The 16,324-nt window shown below is 38.5% G+C and overlaps 1 pseudogene; it reads left to right on the forward strand.

Moving 5' to 3' along the window:
* Nucleotides 1–1,178: 1,178 nt before the first annotated feature.
* The window catches only part of LOC116371862 (multidrug resistance-associated protein 9-like), a 96,598-nt pseudogene continuing 81,452 nt past the window's right edge, over nucleotides 1,179–16,324 (forward strand).

The following is a 16,324-nucleotide window of genomic DNA, read 5'->3' on the forward strand; positions in this document are numbered from 1 at the left end:
CCCATATGAACTTAATGCTGATTGCTAAGGTTCTGACTCAACATTACAGATGCCGTAGAAGTAGTGCACTATCTAGGGAATATGGCTCTGGTCTGTAGTAGTACCACTATATAGGGAACAGGGCTCTGGTCTATAGTAGTACCACTATATAGGGAATAGGGCTCTGGTCTATAGTAGTACCACTATATAGGGAATAGGGCTCTGGTCTGTAGTAGTACCACTATATAGGGAATAGGGCTCTGGTCTATAGTAGTACCACTATATAGGGAATAGGGCTCTGGTCTATAGTAGTGTACTATATAGGGAATAGGGCCCTGGTCTATAGTAGTGTACTATATAGGGAATAGGGCCCTGGTCTATAGTAGTACCACTATATAGGGAATAGGGCTCTGGTCTATAGTAGTACCACTATATAGGGAATAGGGCTCTGGTCTATAGTAGTACCACTATATAGGGAATAGGGCTCTGGTCTATAGAAGTACCACTATATAGGGAATAGGGCTCTGGTCTATAGTAGTACCACTATATAGGGAATAGGGCTCTGGTCTATAGTAATACCACTATATAGGGAATAGGGCTCTGGTCTATAGTAGTACCACTATATAGGGAATAGGGCCCTGGTCTATAGTAGTGCCACTATATAGGGAATAGGGCCCTGGTCTATAGTAGTACCACTATATAGGGCTCTGGTCTATAGTAGTACCACTATATAGGGAATAGGGCCCTGGTCTATAGTAGTACCACTATATAGGGAATAGGGTGCCATTTGAGTCACACTGTAACGACATTCATTAGAAGAAGGTGAAGACCAAGGTGCAGCTTGGTACGTGTTCATATGATTTATTCTGACTGAACACTTCTGACAGGTGCAATAAACACTAACCAGAAAATAACCAGCCACAACTAACAGTGGGAAAACAGGCTGCCTAAGTATGATTCCCAATCAGAGACAACAATAGACAGCTGTCCCTGATTGAGAACCATACCCGGCCAAACACATAGAAATACACAACCTAGACATACAACCATAGAATGCCCACCCACATCACATCCTGACCAATCCACGGTCAGGGCGTGACACACACTTAAGACAGGAAGTTGACCTTGGTGAGGGTACAGTACAGAGTGTCTCTGTTTTCCCTCTATAATCAGCACCACAGAGATTTAATATTACAATCCCTGAAGGTTTCCAAAAAGGGTTGTTTCTCCACGGACACGTTTGGGGTAATGTCTTGAATTTCCTTCCTATATTTACATCTTGTCAGTTTGCATATGTACAGCGGTAAATGTTTTTGTCAGTGTTTTAGGGGAACTTGAAAACAGTAAACATCTACAGGCAGCATAGAGCATCGTGACATTTTTCACAGGATTTAATGGCTATTTATAGAACCATAGATTTTATAGCTCTTTATGTGTAATGAACATAGTCTGGTCCTGTTGTTTAGTGTTTCAGGACGTACTACTATCTATACAGACAGAACATATTCTGGTCCTGTTGTTTAGTGTTTCAGGACGTACTACTATCTATACAGACAGAACATATTGTGGTCCTGTTGTTTAGTGTTTAAGGACGTACTACTATCTATACAGACAGAACATATTCTGGTCCTGTTGTTTAGTGTTTCAGGACGTACTACTATCTATACTGACAGAACATATTCTGGTCCTGTTGTTTAGTGTTTCAGGACGTACTACTATCTATACAGACAGAACATATTCTGGTCCTGTTGTTTAGTGTTTCAGGACGTACTACTATCTATACAGACAGCAGACAGAACATATGCTGGTCCTGTTGTTTAGTGTTTCAGGACGTACTACTATCTCTACAGACAGAACATATTCTGGTCCTGTTGTTTAGTGTTTCAGGACGGACTACTATCTATACAGACAGCAGACAGAACATATTCTGGTCCTGTTGTTTAGTGTTTCAGGATGTACTACTATCTATACAGACAGAACATATTCTGGTCCTGTTGTTTAGTGTTTAAGGACGTACTACTATCTATACAGACAGAACATATTCTGGTCCTGTTGTTTAGTGTTTAAGGACGTACTACTATCTATACAGACAGAACATATTCTGGTCCTGTTGTTTAGTGTTTCAGGACGTACTACTATCTATACAGACAGAACATATTCTGGTCCTGTTGTTTAGTGTTTCAGGACGTACTACTATCTATACAGACAGAACATATTCTGGTCCTGTTGTTTAGTGTTTCAGGACGTACTACTATCTATACAGACAGAACATATTCTGGTCCTGTTGTTTAGTGTTTCAGGACGTACTACTATCTATACTGACAGAACATATTCTGGTCCTGTTGTTTAGTGGTACAGGACGTACTACTATCTATACAGACAGAACATATTCTGGTCCTGTTGTTTAGTGTTTCAGGACGGACTACTATCTATACAGACAGCAGACAGAACATATTCTGGTCCTGTTGTTTAGTGTTTCAGGACGTACTACTATCTATACAGACAGAACATATTCTGGTCCTGTTGTTTAGTGTTTCAGGATGTACTACTATCTATACAGACAGAACATATTCTGGTCCTGTTGTTTAGTGTTTAAGGACGTACTACTATCTATACAGACAGAACATATTCTGGTCCTGTTGTTTAGTGTTTCAGGACGTACTACTATCTATACAGACAGAACATATTCTGGTCCTGTTGTTTAGTGTTTCAGGACGTACTACTATCTATACAGACAGCAGACAGAACATATGCTGGTCCTGTTGTTTAGTGTTTCAGGACGTACTACTATCTATACAGACAGCAGACAGAACATATGCTGGTCCTGTTGTTTAGTGTTTCAGGACGTACTACTATCTATACAGACAGAACATATTCTGGTCCTGTTGTTTAGTGTTTCAGGACGTACTACTATCTATACAGACAGAACATATTCTGGTCCTGTTGTTTAGTGTTTCAGGACGTACTACTATCTATACAGACAGAACATATTCTGGTCCTGTTGTTTAGTGTTTCAGGACGTACTACTATCTATACAGACAGAACATATTCTGGTCCTGTTGTTTAGTGTTTCAGGACGTACTACTATCTATACAGACAGAACATATTCTGGTCCTGTTGTTTAGTGTTTCAGGATGTACTACTATCTATACAGACAGAACATATTCTGGTCCTGTTGTTTAGTGTTTCAGGACGTACTACTATCTATACAGACAGAACATATTCTGGTCCTGTTGTTTAGTGTTTCAGGACGTACTACTATCTATACTGACAGAACATATTCTGGTCCTGTTGTTTAGTGTTTAAGGATGTACTACTATCTATACAGACAGAACATATTCTGGTCCTGTTGTTTAGTGTTTCAGGACGTCCTACTATCTATACAGACAGAACATATTCTGGTTCTGTTGTTTAGTGTTTCAGGACGTACTACTATCTATACAGACAGAACATATTCTGGTCCTGTTGTTTAGTGTTTCAGGACGTACTACTATCTATACAGACAGAACATATTCTGGTCCTGTTGTTTAGTGTTTCAGGACGTACTACTATCTATACAGACAGAACATATTCTGGTCCTGTTGTTTAGTGTTTCAGGACGTACTACTATCTATACAGACAGAACATATTCTGGTCCTGTTGTTTAGTGTTTCAGGACGTACTACTATCTATACAGACAGAACATATTCTGGTCCTGTTGTTTAGTGTTTCAGGACGTACTACTATCTATACAGACAGAACATATTCTGGTCCTGTTGTTTAGTGTTTCAGGACGTGCTACTATCTATACAGACAGAACATATTCTGGTCCTGTTGTTTAGTGTTTCAGGACGTACTACTATCTATACAGACAGAACATATTCTGGTCCTGTTGTTTAGTGTTTCAGGACGTACTACTATCTATACAGACAGAACATATTCTGGTCCTGTTGTTTAGTGTTTAAGGACGTACTACTATCTATACAGACAGCAGACAGAACATATTCTGGTTCTGTTGTTTAGTGTTTCAGGACGTACTACTATCTATACAGACAGCAGACAGAACATATTCTGGTCCTGTTGTTTACTGTTTCAGGACGTACTACTATCTATACAGACAGAACATATTCTGGTCCTGTTGTTTAGTGTTTCAGGATGTACTACTATCTATACAGACAGAACATATTCTGGTCCTGTTGTTTAGTGTTTCAGGACGTACTACTATCTATACAGACAGAACATATTCTGGTCCTGTTGTTTAGTGTTTCAGGACGTACTACTATCTATACAGACAGCAGACAGAACATATGCTGGTCCTGTTGTTTAGTGTTTCAGGACATACTACTATCTATACAGACAGAACATATTCTGGTCCTGTTGTTTAGTGTTTCAGGACGTACTACTATCTATACAGACAGAACATATGCTGGTCCTGTTGTTTAGTGTTTCAGGACGTACTACTATCTATACAGACAGAACATATTCTGGTCCTGTTGTTTAGTGTTTCAGGACGTCCTACTATCTATACAGACAGAACATATTCTGGTCCTGTTGTTTAGTGTTTCAGGACGTACTACTATCTATACAGACAGAACATATTCTGGTTCTGTTGTTTAGTGTTTAAGGACGTATTACTAACTATACTGACAGAACATATTCTGGTCCTGTTGTTTAGTGTTTAAGGACGTATTACTATCTATACAGACAGAACATATGCTGGTCCTGTTGTTTAGTGTTTCAGGACGTACTACTATCTATACAGACAGAACATATTCTGGTCCTGTTGTTTAGTGTTTCAGGATGTACTACTATCTATACAGACAGCAGACAGAACATATTCTGGTCCTGTTGTTTAGTGTTTCAGGACGTACTACTATCTATACAGACAGAACATATTCTGGTCCTGTTGTTTAGTGTTTCAGGACGTACTACTATCTATACAGACAGAACATATGCTGGTCCTGTTGTTCAGTGTTTCAGGACGTACTACTATCTATACAGACAGAACATATTCTGGTCCTGTTGTTTAGTGTTTAAGGACGTACTACTATCTATACAGACAGCAGACAGAACATATTCTGGTTCTGTTGTTTAGTGTTTAAGGACGTACTACTATCTATACAGACAGAACATATTCTGGTCCTGTTGTTTAGTGTTTCAGGACGTCCTACTATCTATACAGACAGCAGACAGAACATATTCTGGTCCTGTTGTTTAGTGTTTCAGGACGTCCTACTATCTATACAGACAGAACATATTCTGGTCCTGTTGTTTAGTGTTTCAGGATGTACTACTATCTATACAGACAGAACATATTCTGGTCCTGTTGTTTAGTGTTTAAGGACGTGCTACTATCTATACAGACAGAACATATTCTGGTCCTGTTGTTTACTGTTTCAGGACGTCCTACTATCTATACAGACAGCAGACAGAACATATTCTGGTCCTGTTGTTTAGTGTTTAAGGACGTATTACTATCTATACAGACAGAACATATTCTGGTCCTGTTGTTTAGTGTTTAAGGACGTGCTACTATCTATACAGACAGCAGACAGAACATATTCTGGTCCTGTTGGTTAGTGTTTAAGGACGTACTACTATCTATACAGACAGAACATATGCTGGTCCTGTTGTTTAGTGTTTCAGGACGTACTACTATCTATACTGACAGAACATATTCTGGTCCTGTTGTTTAGTGTTTAAGGACGTATTACTATCTATACAGACAGAACATATTCTGGTCCTGTTGTTTAGTGTTTAAGGACGTACTGCTATCTATACTGACAGAACATATTCTGGTCCTGTTGTTTAGTGTTTCAGGATGTGCTACTATCTATACAGACAGAACATATTCTGGTCCTGTTGTTTAGTGTTTCAGGACGTACTACTATCTATACAGACAGAACATATTCTGGTCCTGTTGTTTAGTGTTTCAGGACGTACTACTATCTATACAGACAGAACATATTCTGGTCCTGTTGTTTAGTGTTTAAGGACGTACTACTATCTATACAGACAGCAGACAGAACATATTCTGGTTCTGTTGTTTAGTGTTTCAGGACGTACTACTATCTATACAGACAGCAGACAGAACATATTCTGGTCCTGTTGTTTAGTGTTTCAGGACGTACTACTATCTATACAGACAGAACATATTCTGGTCCTGTTGTTTAGTGTTTCAGGACGTACTACTATCTATACAGACAGAACATATTCTGGTCCTGTTGTTTAGTGTTTCAGGACGTACTACTATCTATACAGACAGAACATATTCTGGTCCTGTTGTTTAGTGTTTCAGGACGTACTACTATCTATACAGACAGCAGACAGAACATATGCTGGTCCTGTTGTTTAGTGTTTCAGGACATACTACTATCTATACAGACCGAACATATTCTGGTCCTGTTGTTTAGTGTTTCAGGACGTACTACTATCTATACAGACAGAACATATGCTGGTCCTGTTGTTTAGTGTTTAAGGACGTACTACTATCTATACAGACAGAACATATTCTGGTCCTGTTGTTTAGTGTTTCAGGACGTCCTACTATCTATACAGACAGAACATATTCTGGTCCTGTTGTTTAGTGTTTCAGGACGTACTACTATCTATACAGACAGAACATATTCTGGTCCTGTTGTTTAGTGTTTCAGGACGTATTACTATCTATATAGACAGAACATATTCTGGTCCTGTTGTTTAGTGTTTCAGGACGTATTACTATCTATACAGACAGAACATATTCTGGTCCTGTTGTTTAGTGTTTCAGGACGTATTACTAACTATACAGACAGAACATATTCTGGTCCTGTTGTTTAGTGTTTAAGGACGTACTACTATCTATACAGACAGCAGACAGAACATATTCTGGTTCTGTTGTTTAGTGTTTAAGGACGTATTACTAACTATACTGACAGAACATATTCTGGTCCTGTTGTTTAGTGTTTAAGGACGTATTACTATCTATACAGACAGAACATATGCTGGTCCTGTTGTTTAGTGTTTCAGGACGTACTACTATCTATACAGACAGAACATATTCTGGTCCTGTTGTTTAGTGTTTCAGGATGTACTACTATCTATACAGACAGCAGACAGAACATATTCTGGTCCTGTTGTTTAGTGTTTCAGGACGTACTACTATCTATACAGACAGAACATATTCTGGTCCTGTTGTTTAGTGTTTCAGGACGTACTACTATCTATACAGACAGAACATATGCTGGTCCTGTTGTTTAGTGTTTCAGGACGTACTACTATCTATACAGACAGAACATATTCTGGTCCTGTTGTTTAGTGTTTAAGGACGTACTACTATCTATACAGACAGCAGACAGAACATATTCTGGTTCTGTTGTTTAGTGTTTAAGGACGTACTACTATGTATACAGACAGAACATATTCTGGTCCTGTTGTTTAGTGTTTCAGGACGTCCTACTATCTATACAGACAGCAGACAGAACATATTCTGGTCCTGTTGTTTAGTGTTTCAGGACGTCCTACTATCTATACAGACAGAACATATTCTGGTCCTGTTGTTTAGTGTTTCAGGATGTACTATTATCTATACAGACAGAACATATTCTGGTCCTGTTGTTTAGTGTTTAAGGACGTGCTACTATCTATACAGACAGAACATATTCTGGTCCTGATGTTTACTGTTTCAGGACGTCCTACTATCTATACAGACAGCAGACAGAACATATTCTGGTCCTGTTGTTTAGTGTTTCAGGACGTCCTACTATCTATACAGACAGAACATATTCTGGTCCTGTTGTTTAGTGTTTCAGGATGTACTACTATCTATACAGACAGAACATATTCTGGTCCTGTTGTTTAGTGTTTAAGGACGTGCTACTATCTATACAGACAGAACATATTCTGGTCCTGATGTTTACTGTTTCAGGACGTCCTACTATCTATACAGACAGCAGACAGAACATATTCTGGTCCTGTTGTTTAGTGTTTAAGGACGTATTACTATCTATACAGACAGAACATATTCTGGTCCTGTTGTTTAGTGTTTAAGGACGTGCTACTATCTATACAGACAGCAGACAGAACATATTCTGGTCCTGTTGGTTAGTGTTTAAGGACGTACTACTATCTATACAGACAGAACATATGCTGGTCCTGTTGTTTAGTGTTTCAGGACGTACTACTATCTATACTGACAGAACATATTCTGGTCCTGTTGTTTAGTGTTTAAGGACGTATTACTATCTATACAGACAGAACATATTCTGGTCCTGTTGTTTAGTGTTTAAGGACGTACTACTATCTATACAGACAGAACAAATGCTGGTCCTGTTGTTTAGTGTTTCAGGACGTACTACTATCTATACAGACAGAATATATTCTGGTCCTGTTGTTTAGTGTTTCAGGATGTACTACTATCTATACAGACAGCAGACAGAACATATTCTGGTCCTGTTGTTTAGTGTTTCAGGACGTACTACTATCTATACAGACAGAACATATTCTGGTCCTGTTGTTTAGTGTTTCAGGACGTACTACTATCTATACAGACAGAACATATGCTGGTCCTGTTGTTCAGTGTTTCAGGACGTACTACTATCTATACAGACAGAACATATTCTGGTCCTGTTGTTTAGTGTTTCAGGACGTCCTACTATCTATACAGACAGCAGACAGAACATATTCTGGTCCTGTTGTTTAGTGTTTCAGGACGTCCTACTATCTATACAGACAGAACATATTCTGGTCCTGTTGTTTAGTGTTTCAGGATGTACTACTATCTATACAGACAGAACATATTCTGGTCCTGTTGTTTAGTGTTTAAGGACGTGCTACTATCTATACAGACAGAACATATTCTGGTCCTGTTGTTTACTGTTTCAGGACGTCCTACTATCTATACAGACAGCAGACAGAACATATTCTGGTCCTGTTGTTTAGTGTTTAAGGACGTATTACTATCTATACAGACAGAACATATTCTGGTCCTGTTGTTTAGTGTTTAAGGACGTGCTACTATCTATACAGACAGCAGACAGAACATATTCTGGTCCTGTTGTTTAGTGTTTCAGGACGTACTACTATCTATACAGACAGAACATATGCTGGTCCTGTTGTTTAGTGTTTCAGGACGTACTACTATCTATACAGACAGAACATATTCTGGTCCTGTTGTTTAGTGTTTAAGGACGTACTACTATCTATACAGACAGCAGACAGAACATATTCTGGTTCTGTTGTTTAGTGTTTAAGGACGTACTACTATGTATACAGACAGAACATATTCTGGTCCTGTTGTTTAGTGTTTCAGGACGTCCTACTATCTATACAGACAGCAGACAGAACATATTCTGGTCCTGTTGTTTAGTGTTTCAGGACGTCCTACTATCTATACAGACAGAACATATTCTGGTCCTGTTGTTTAGTGTTTCAGGATGTACTACTATCTATACAGACAGAACATATTCTGGTCCTGTTGTTTAGTGTTTAAGGACGTGCTACTATCTATACAGACAGAACATATTCTGGTCCTGATGTTTACTGTTTCAGGACGTCCTACTATCTATACAGACAGCAGACAGAACATATTCTGGTCCTGTTGTTTAGTGTTTCAGGACGTCCTACTATCTATACAGACAGAACATATTCTGGTCCTGTTGTTTAGTGTTTCAGGATGTACTACTATCTATACAGACAGAACATATTCTGGTCCTGTTGTTTAGTGTTTAAGGACGTGCTACTATCTATACAGACAGAACATATTCTGGTCCTGATGTTTACTGTTTCAGGACGTCCTACTATCTATACAGACAGCAGACAGAACATATTCTGGTCCTGTTGTTTAGTGTTTAAGGACGTATTACTATCTATACAGACAGAACATATTCTGGTCCTGTTGTTTAGTGTTTAAGGACGTGCTACTATCTATACAGACAGCAGACAGAACATATTCTGGTCCTGTTGGTTAGTGTTTAAGGACGTACTACTATCTATACAGACAGAACATATGCTGGTCCTGTTGTTTAGTGTTTCAGGACGTACTACTATCTATACTGACAGAACATATTCTGGTCCTGTTGTTTAGTGTTTAAGGACGTATTACTATCTATACAGACAGAACATATTCTGGTCCTGTTGTTTAGTGTTTAAGGACGTACTACTATCTATACAGACAGAACATATGCTGGTCCTGTTGTTTAGTGTTTCAGGACGTACTACTATCTATACAGACAGAATATATTCTGGTCCTGTTGTTTAGTGTTTCAGGATGTACTACTATCTATACAGACAGCAGACAGAACATATTCTGGTCCTGTTGTTTAGTGTTTCAGGACGTACTACTATCTATACAGACAGAACATATTCTGGTCCTGTTGTTTAGTGTTTCAGGACGTACTACTATCTATACAGACAGAACATATGCTGGTCCTGTTGTTCAGTGTTTCAGGACGTACTACTATCTATACAGACAGAACATATTCTGGTCCTGTTGTTTAGTGTTTCAGGACGTCCTACTATCTATACAGACAGCAGACAGAACATATTCTGGTCCTGTTGTTTAGTGTTTCAGGACGTCCTACTATCTATACAGACAGAACATATTCTGGTCCTGTTGTTTAGTGTTTCAGGATGTACTACTATCTATACAGACAGAACATATTCTGGTCCTGTTGTTTAGTGTTTAAGGACGTGCTACTATCTATACAGACAGAACATATTCTGGTCCTGTTGTTTACTGTTTCAGGACGTCCTACTATCTATACAGACAGCAGACAGAACATATTCTGGTCCTGTTGTTTAGTGTTTAAGGACGTATTACTATCTATACAGACAGAACATATTCTGGTCCTGTTGTTTAGTGTTTAAGGACGTGCTACTATCTATACAGACAGCAGACAGAACATATTCTGGTCCTGTTGGTTAGTGTTTAAGGACGTACTACTATCTATACAGACAGAACATATGCTGGTCCTGTTGTTTAGTGTTTCAGGACGTACTACTATCTATACTGACAGAACATATTCTGGTCCTGTTGTTTAGTGTTTAAGGACGTATTACTATCTATACAGACAGAACATATTCTGGTCCTGTTGTTTAGTGTTTAAGGACGTACTACTATCTATACTGACAGAACATATTCTGGTCCTGTTGTTTAGTGTTTCAGGACGTGCTACTATCTATACAGACAGAACATATTCTGGTCCTGTTGTTTAGTGTTTCAGGACGTACTACTATCTATACAGACAGAACATATTCTGGTCCTGTTGTTTAGTGTTTCAGGACGTACTACTATCTATACAGACAGAACATATTCTGGTCCTGTTGTTTAGTGTTTAAGGACGTACTACTATCTATACAGACAGCAGACAGAACATATTCTGGTTCTGTTGTTTAGTGTTTCAGGACGTACTACTATCTATACAGACAGCAGACAGAACATATTCTGGTCCTGTTGTTTAGTGTTTCAGGACGTACTACTATCTATACAGACAGAACATATTCTGGTCCTGTTGTTTAGTGTTTCAGGACGTACTACTATCTATACAGACAGAACATATTCTGGTCCTGTTGTTTAGTGTTTCAGGACGTACTACTATCTATACAGACAGAACATATTCTGGTCCTGTTGTTTAGTGTTTCAGGACGTACTACTATCTATACAGACAGCAGACAGAACATATGCTGGTCCTGTTGTTTAGTGTTTCAGGACATACTACTATCTATACAGACAGAACATATTCTGGTCCTGTTGTTGAGTGTTTCAGGACGTACTACTATCTATACAGACAGAACATATGCTGGTCCTGTTGTTTAGTGTTTAAGGACGTACTACTATCTATACAGACAGAACATATTCTGGTCCTGTTGTTTAGTGTTTCAGGACGTCCTACTATCTATACAGACAGAACATATTCTGGTCCTGTTGTTTAGTGTTTCAGGACGTACTACTATCTATACAGACAGAACATATTCTGGTCCTGTTGTTTAGTGTTTCAGGACGTATTACTATCTATATAGACAGAACATATTCTGGTCCTGTTGTTTAGTGTTTCAGGACGTATTACTATCTATACAGACAGAACATATTCTGGTCCTGTTGTTTAGTGTTTCAGGACGTATTACTAACTATACAGACAGAACATATTCTGGTCCTGTTGTTTAGTGTTTAAGGACGTACTACTATCTATACAGACAGCAGACAGAACATATTCTGGTTCTGTTGTTTAGTGTTTAAGGACGTATTACTAACTATACTGACAGAACATATTCTGGTCCTGTTGTTTAGTGTTTAAGGACGTATTACTATCTATACAGACAGAACATATGCTGGTCCTGTTGTTTAGTGTTTCAGGACGTACTACTATCTATACAGACAGAACATATTCTGGTCCTGTTGTTTAGTGTTTCAGGATGTACTACTATCTATACAGACAGCAGACAGAACATATTCTGGTCCTGTTGTTTAGTGTTTCAGGACGTACTACTATCTATACAGACAGAACATATTCTGGTCCTGTTGTTTAGTGTTTCAGGACGTACTACTATCTATACAGACAGAACATATGCTGGTCCTGTTGTTTAGTGTTTCAGGACGTACTACTATCTATACAGGCAGAACATATTCTGGTCCTGTTGTTTAGTGTTTAAGGACGTACTACTATCTATACAGACAGCAGACAGAACATATTCTGGTTCTGTTGTTTAGTGTTTAAGGACGTACTACTATCTATACAGACAGAACATATTCTGGTCCTGTTGTTTAGTGTTTCAGGACGTCCTACTATCTATACAGACAGCAGACAGAACATATTCTGGTCCTGTTGTTTAGTGTTTCAGGACGTCCTACTATCTATACAGACAGAACATATTCTGGTCCTGTTGTTTAGTGTTTCAGGATGTACTACTATCTATACAGACAGAACATATTCTGGTCCTGTTGTTTAGTGTTTAAGGACGTGCTACTATCTATACAGACAGAACATATTCTGGTCCTGTTGTTTACTGTTTCAGGACGTCCTACTATCTATACAGACAGCAGACAGAACATATTCTGGTCCTGTTGTTTAGTGTTTAAGGACGTATTACTATCTATACAGACAGAACATATTCTGGTCCTGTTGTTTAGTGTTTAAGGACGTGCTACTATCTATACAGACAGCAGACAGAACATATTCTGGTCCTGTTGGTTAGTGTTTAAGGACGTACTACTATCTATACAGACAGAACATATGCTGGTCCTGTTGTTTAGTGTTTCAGGACGTACTACTATCTATACTGACAGAACATATTCTGGTCCTGTTGTTTAGTGTTTAAGGACGTATTACTATCTATACTGACAGAACATATTCTGGTCCTGTTGTTTAGTGTTTCAGGACGTGCTACTATCTATACAGACAGAACATATTCTGGTCCTGTTGTTTAGTGTTTCAGGACGTACTACTATCTATACAGACAGAACATATTCTGGTCCTGTTGTTTAGTGTTTCAGGACGTACTACTATCTATACAGACAGAACATATTCTGGTCCTGTTGTTTAGTGTTTAAGGACGTACTACTATCTATACAGACAGCAGACAGAACATATTCTGGTTCTGTTGTTTAGTGTTTCAGGACGTACTACTATCTATACAGACAGCAGACAGAACATATTCTGGTCCTGTTGTTTAGTGTTTCAGGACGTACTACTATCTATACAGACAGAACATATTCTGGTCCTGTTGTTTAGTGTTTCAGGACGTACTACTATCTATACAGACAGAACATATTCTGGTCCTGTTGTTTAGTGTTTCAGGACGTACTACTATCTATACAGACAGAACATATTCTGGTCCTGTTGTTTAGTGTTTCAGGGCGTACTACTATCTATACAGACAGCAGACAGAACATATGCTGGTCCTGTTGTTTAGTGTTTCAGGACATACTACTATCTATACAGACAGAACATATTCTGGTCCTGTTGTTTAGTGTTTCAGGACGTACTACTATCTATACAGACAGAACATATGCTGGTCCTGTTGTTTAGTGTTTCAGGACGTACTACTATCTATACAGACAGAACATATTCTGGTCCTGTTGTTTAGTGTTTCAGGACGTCCTACTATCTATACAGACAGAACATATTCTGGTCCTGTTGTTTAGTGTTTCAGGACGTACTACTATCTATACAGACAGAACATATTCTGGTCCTGTTGTTTAGTGTTTCAGGACGTATTACTATCTATATAGACAGAACATATTCTGGTCCTGTTGTTTAGTGTTTCAGGACGTATTACTATCTATACAGACAGAACATATTCTGGTCCTGTTGTTTAGTGTTTCAGGACGTATTACTAACTATACAGACAGAACACATTCTGGTCCTGTTGTTTAGTGTTTAAGGACGTACTACTATCTATACAGACAGCAGACAGAACATATTCTGGTTCTGTTGTTTAGTGTTTAAGGACGTATTACTAACTATACTGACAGAACATATTCTGGTCCTGTTGTTTAGTGTTTAAGGACGTATTACTATCTATACAGACAGAACATATGCTGGTCCTGTTGTTTAGTGTTTCAGGACGTACTACTATCTATACAGACAGAACATATTCTGGTCCTGTTGTTTAGTGTTTCAGGATGTACTACTATCTATACAGACAGCAGACAGAACATATTCTGGTCCTGTTGTTTAGTGTTTCAGGACGTACTACTATCTATACAGACAGAACATATGCTGGTCCTGTTGTTTAGTGTTTCAGGACGTACTACTATCTATACAGACAGAACATATTCTGGTCCTGTTGTTTAGTGTTTAAGGACGTACTACTATCTATACAGACAGCAGACAGAACATATTCTGGTTCTGTTGTTTAGTGTTTAAGGACGTACTACTATCTATACAGACAGAACATATTCTGGTCCTGTTGTTTAGTGTTTCAGGACGTCCTACTATCTATACAGACAGCAGACAGAACATATTCTGGTCCTGTTGTTTAGTGTTTCAGGACGTCCTACTATCTATACAGACAGAACATATTCTGGTCCTGTTGTTTAGTGTTTAAGGACGTGCTACTATCTATACAGACAGAACATATTCTGGTCCTGTTGTTTACTGTTTCAGGACGTCCTACTATCTATACAGACAGCAGACAGAACATATGCTGGTCCTGTTGTTTAGTGTTTAAGGACGTATTACTATCTATACAGACAGAACATATGCTGGTCCTGTTGTTTAGTGTTTCAGGACGTACTACTATCTATACTGACAGAACATATTCTGGTCCTGTTGTTTAGTGTTTAAGGACATATTACTATCTATACAGACAGAACATATTCTGGTTCTGTTGTTTAGTGTTTAAGGACGTACTACTATCTATACTGACAGAACATATTCTGGTCCTGTTGTTTAGTGTTTAAGGACGTGCTACTATCTATACAGACAGAACATATTCTGGTCCTGTTGTTTAGTGTTTCAGGACGTGCTACTATCTATACAGACAGAACATATGCTGGTCCTGTTGTTTAGTGTTTCAGGACGTACTACTATCTATACAGACAGAACATATGCTGGTCCTGTTGTTTAGTGTTTCAGGACGTACTACTATCTATACAGGCAGAACATATTCTGGTCCTGTTGTTTAGTGTTTAAGGACGTACTACTATCTATACAGACAGCAGACAGAACATATTCTGGTTCTGTTGTTTAGTGTTTAAGGACGTACTACTATCTATACAGACAGAACATATTCTGGTCCTGTTGTTTAGTGTTTCAGGACGTCCTACTATCTATACAGACAGCAGACAGAACATATTCTGGTCCTGTTGTTTAGTGTTTCAGGACGTCCTACTATCTATACAGACAGAACATATTCTGGTCCTGTTGTTTAGTGTTTCAGGATGTACTACTATCTATACAGACAGAACATATTCTGGTCCTGTTGTTTAGTGTTTAAGGACGTGCTACTATCTATACAGACAGAACATATTCTGGTCCTGTTGTTTACTGTTTCAGGACGTCCTACTATCTATACAGACAGCAGACAGAACATATTCTGGTCCTGTTGTTTAGTGTTTAAGGACGTATTACTATCTATACAGACAGAACATATTCTGGTCCTGTTGTTTAGTGTTTAAGGACGTGCTACTATCTATACAGACAGCAGACAGAACATATTCTGGTCCTGTTGGTTAGTGTTTAAGGACGTACTACTATCTATACAGACAGAACATATGCTGGTCCTGTTGTTTAGTGTTTCAGGACGTACTACTATCTATACTGACAGAACATATTCTGGTCCTGTTGTTTAGTGTTTAAGGACGTATTACTATCTATACTGACAGAACATATTCTGGTCCTGTTGTTTAGTGTTTCAGGACGTGCTACTATCTATACAGACAGAACAT

The sequence above is a fragment of the Oncorhynchus kisutch genome, unplaced genomic scaffold (assembly GCF_002021735.2).
Source record: "Oncorhynchus kisutch isolate 150728-3 unplaced genomic scaffold, Okis_V2 scaffold3788, whole genome shotgun sequence".
In the NCBI taxonomy this organism is placed as follows: domain Eukaryota; kingdom Metazoa; phylum Chordata; class Actinopteri; order Salmoniformes; family Salmonidae; genus Oncorhynchus; species Oncorhynchus kisutch.